Source organism: Cebus imitator, unplaced genomic scaffold, assembly GCF_001604975.1.
Source record: "Cebus imitator isolate Cc_AM_T3 unplaced genomic scaffold, Cebus_imitator-1.0 Scaffold229, whole genome shotgun sequence".
Lineage (NCBI taxonomy): Eukaryota > Metazoa > Chordata > Mammalia > Primates > Cebidae > Cebus > Cebus imitator.
The window spans coordinates 1968902-1974370 of NW_016107544.1; positions in this window are offsets into that span (position 1 = coordinate 1968902).

A 5469-nucleotide genomic window follows, 5' to 3' on the forward strand; every position below is an offset into this window, starting at 1 on the left:
TTTTTTGAGACTGAGTCTCGCTCTGTTGCCAGGCTGGAGTGCAGTGGCGTGATCTTGGCTCACTGCAAGCTCTGCCCCGCCATGTTCAGGCAATTCTGCCTCAGCCTCCCGAGTAGCTAGGACTACAGGTTCATGCCACCACGCCTAGCTAATTTTTGTATTTTTAGTAGAGATGGGGTCTCACCATGTTGGCCAGGATGGTCTCGACCTCTTGACCTCATGATCTCCTGCCTCAGCCTCCCAAAGTGCTGGGATTATAGCATTAGCCACTGTGCCCGGCCCATTCAGGGATTTTTAATGACAAAACTAGAAATTTGTTCATGGTCTCCTAGATGGACCTATTTTAATAAGATATAAGCAACATTTTCTAATGGTATAAATAGAATGTAACTAAAAACCATTTAAATGTATTGTATATTTGCGTTGATATCCATTGCAACCTTGCTCTGACATTATAGAATAAAATTTAGAACAATTGTCTTGAACATCATTCAACACAGCTTAGTTATTGAAACTCTTGTTTGGCACAAACATTCTTCAAGTAGAGCTACAAATTGACTCACTAGTATATTACTAAACTGTTGCAGTCTCCAACAAGACCTGACTGGGGATGAATGGGTAACAATGCTGTGGACTGTCCTGTTGCAGTATCCTGTCCTTCACTCTGTAGGTCCAAAAAGCTGGTTTCATTAGATCACACAGAGGAAAGCAAGGACACACTCATGCTAACCAAACTAAGAGAGGTCGAGGTATAAACCTGGAGTGTGAGTTAATTCCTTTCTAGTGAAAAATATAATCATCAGTCAGACTGTTTTTGCCAGCAGTGTGTTCCTTTCCTATAGGAAGATCTATGTGGGAGATTAGATTCTTATATTGAAACATATAGTGAGCTTGGAATCAGAACAAGGAGATGGATAACCAAGTTCAATGACACCAGGTGTCTTCAGTCTAAGGATGTATCTGTCAAGTTGGCTAATTCATTTTTGTAGTTAAAAAATAGGCCAGGTGCGGTGGTTCATTCACACCTGTAATCCCAGCACTTTCGGAGGCCGAGGCAGGTGGATCACTTGAGGTCAAGAGTTCGAGACCAGCCTGGCCAACATGGTGAAACCCCGTCTCTACTAAAAATATAAAAATTAGCTGGGCATGGTGGTGTGCACCTCTAATCCCAGCTACTCAGGGTGCTGAGGCAAGAAAATTGCTTGAACCCGGGAGGCGGAGGTTGCAGTCAGCCGAGATTGCACCACTGCACTCCAGCCTTGGCGACAGAGTGAGACTCCGTCTCAAAAAAATAAAAGTGGCTAAGCTATGAAGATGCAAAAGCATAAAAATGATACAAAGGACTTGGGGGACTCTAAGGGAAGGGTGAGAGTGGGTGAGGGATAAAAGACTACACATGGGGTACAGTGTACCCTGCTTGGGTGATGGGTGCACCAAAATTCAGAAATCACCACTAAAGAACTTATCCATGTAACCAAACACCACCTATTCCCCAAAAACCTATTGAAATAAAAAGAAGAAGAAAACATACTTGCTTTCGACAGTGTGAGTGAGTGATTCATAAACAAAAACATTGCAACATTTGGGTGTTAATGCAGGAAATCTTTATTTGAGCATATGGCAGAACATATGGGAGGTGTGCTGGGGATCCCTGAGACCACTCAAGATTCCCAGGTTCAGTGATTTGTTTGGAGGACTCACAGGACCCAAAGTATAGCCATCAGCATGGCTGTAATTTATTACCATGAAAGGATACAAAGCAAAATTTGTATGCTTGGGGAAAAGGCACATGGGGCAAAGTCTGGAAGCCACCAGGGGCAAGCTTCCAAGAGCCTCTCAGTGGAATCACACAGGACACGTTTAATTCCTCCAGCAATGCACTGTGACAAGTGTGAGATGATGTCTATGATCAGGGAAGCTCATTAGAGACTCAGTACCCAAAGTTTTGCTGGGAGCTGGTCATGTAGACAACCTCTGCCTACATGCACCAAGATTCTAGACTCCCGGAAGGAAAGCAGGTTTCACATAAGCCATACTGTTTACACAAACAGCCCAGGCACAATGAGCCACTCTTATCAGGGAATCATGGGAACTCTCCTGAAATCCAAGCTTCTACATGCCAGCCTTGGACGGGCCAACCTTGAAAGAAGGACTTTCTAAGAATAGCAGCCTCAGGCCTGCTGTGGTAACACTCCTCTGCACAGTAGAAATTACTGAGTGTAGCCTGCAGATACTCAGGAAATTATGAGAGAAATTATGCTTGGAGTGAACCTTGAAAGCTGAAAAGATCATTAACAGTATGAAATGAGGAGAAAGGGGATGTCCAGCAGAAGGAAACTTGTTAGCAAAAGCAGAGAGGTGGGAACACCCAGATGCCTTTGGAGAAATGTGTGTACTTTGGAGTCACTAGCACGTGGCTATGGATGGCATGTGGGTGAGAATGACGACCACTGACCTGATCCAAGTCTCAATTTCCTCCTCAGTGAAATGAGATGATTGACCTGGATGACCTCTAAGGTCCTTTCCAGCTCCTGCTTTTCCAGGGAAAATGGGAACAGCTGAGTCGTATATCAGCAGCTGAGATATGTGTAGAAAACGTGACTGGACCTAGAGCAAAGAGCATGAATTAAATCTGATCCAAACACTCTCTGTACTTACTAGATGTGTGACCCTAGGCTAATTGCTTCCCTGAGCTTCCATTTCCTTATTTGAAGTTGGATAGTGTATTAATCCATCCTCACACTGCTAATAAAGACATACCCAAGACTGGATAATTTATGAAGGAAAGAGGTTTGTCTCACAGTTCAACATGGCTCATAAGGCCTCAGGAAATTTACAATCGCGGTTGAAGGGGAAGCAAACACTTTCTTCACATGGCAGCAGGAAAGAGGAGCGACAAGCAAAAGGAGAAAAGTCCCTTATAAAACCATTAGATCTCATGAGAACTCGCTCATTTTCACGAGAACAGAGTGAGGGTAACCACCCTTATGACTAAATTACCTCCCACTGGGTCCCTCCTGTGACACGTGGGGATTATAGGAACTACAATTCAAGATGACATTTGGGTGGGGACACAGCCAAACCATATCAGATAGTAATTATATTTTCTTCACAGAATTGTTTTGAGTATTCATGAGATGTTCCATAGAAGTTTCTGGCAGAGCACCTGACAGTAGATGCCTAAGGAATGGTGACTGCTAAAAAACTTTTTTAACTTCCTGTTTTTCCCCATAATTCCATTTATTATTATTATTATGTAATTAGACAGGGTCTAGCAATTACCCAGGCTGTCATGAACTCCTGGGCTCAAACGATCCTCCTGCCTCAGCTTCCCCAGTAATGACTGTTATTGTAATTTTCAGTCTTTCCTCCCACACAGCTCAAGCTCTTGTTGCTGGACCAGTCATCAGTGTCTCCAGCCTTTTCAGTCATAATCTCCACAGGATGCTAAAGCACAGCCAACAAATGGTGCAGTCAAAGGGAGGCTCTGCTCCCAGGACCAGGGCATGTCTCATCCACAAATGACAGCAAGGCTCCAGATCAGCAACGTGCAGAAAGAGAAGCTGATTGGGGTGTGAAGAAAGGCTTCCGTCCCTCAGGGCAAAGGAAGCCAGAAGGTTGACAAAAGGACCCTGGCTCGGTTGGCCTGAAGCAGAGGTGAATTGAGTTGAGGAGGACACCTTGACAAGCAGAAAAAAAAAATCAAGTCACAGATGGGGCAATCTGGGAGGGCTGACAAAGACAGCCCATAGTGTGAAATCACACATTTCCTCAGGAGACCATCTGCTGAACACTAAATAATGTGTTCTTAAAATACAAAATTGTGGTTCTTTAAACAGAATTTAATGTTTTAAAATATATGTAAAACATTCTGTTTGTGAAAATGTATTGATCTGTACATGTTTTCAGAGTGAATATCATATTTCAATTAAATATATATATTATATATATATATAATATATATGTATATAGGCCAGGAGTGCCTCTAATCCAAGCACTTTGGGATGCCAAAGTTGGAGGATTGCTTGCACCCAGGAGTTTAAGACCAGCCTGGGCAACATAGTGAGACCTCATCTCTACAAAAATTAAAAAATGTAACCATTTTTTACATTTGAGGCATTATGGCACCTGCCTGTATTCCCAGCCACTCAGGTGGCTGAAACAGGAAGATCACTTGAGCCCAGGAGGCCAAGGCTGCAATGAGCCATGATTGTGCTACCACACCAGTCCAGCCTGGGGGATAGGGCAAAGAGCAAAACCCTGTCTCTCAAAAAAAAAAAAAAACACAAAAAAAAAAAAAAAAAAAAAAAAAAAAAAAAAAACCCGGAATGGATGAATATATAGATGATTATTAATGAATATTTATTGCCAACCCAAAAGTTATAATGTCTTATGGAATTTAAATACATGCGTAGAACTAAAGATGTATAACAACAACACAAAATGAGGAAGGGGATAAATGAAACTAAAGTTTCCTAAAGTTTTAAATGTTTCAGGAACTGGTAAGAGTAATAATTTATGTTACACAGAAATAAGCCAAGATTGCATGTATAAAAAAAAAGAACTAGGCATGATTATAGGGTTGGAACTTTAAGCTCCACCCACTGACTTCTGGGTAGGAGAGAGGGACAAGGGGCTAGAGATTGAAGTAATCACCAATGTTCAATGATTTAATCAACCATGGCTATGTAGGGCTCATGCCTGTAATCCCAGCACTTTGGGAGGCCGAGGTGAGAGGATTAGTTCAGATTAGGAGTTCGAGACCAGCCTGGCCAATGGCAGGTGGATTGCCTGAGGTCAGAACTACAAGACCAGCCTGGCCAAAATGGTGAAACCCTGTCTCTACGAAAAATACAATTAGCTGGGCATGGTGGTACCTGCCTCTAGTCCCAACTACTCAGGAGGCTGAGGCAAGAGAATCGCTTGTACTCGGGGGATGGAGGTTGCAGTCAACCAAGATGGCACCGCTGCACTTCAGCCTGGGTGACAGAGTAAGACTCCATTTCCATGCCTGTGTAATGAAACTTCCATTAAAACCTCTAAATGATGGGGTTCAGAGGGTTTCCAGGTTGGTGAACACATGCTCTTCCTGAATTGTATCCTTTATAATAACCTAGTAATATTAAGTTAAGCACTTTTCTGAGTTCCTCTAATCATTATAGCAAATTGTCAAGCCTGCAGGAAGTGGTCATAAGAATCCCCAATTTATAGCCAGTTGCCCAAAAGTATGGGTCGGCCTAGTACTTGCAACTGGAGTCTGATTGGGACAGTCTTGTGGGACTGAGCCCTTAAATCTGTGGAGGCTAATTCCAACTCTGGGTAGTTAGTGTCAAAACTGAATTGAATTGTAGGACACTCAGTTTGTGTTAGAGAACTGGAGAGTTGGTTGATGTCAGGAGAGGAAAAAAATCCTCACTTGTGAATATAGACGCAAAATCCTAAATAAAATATTAGCATTTTTGCTAAGGG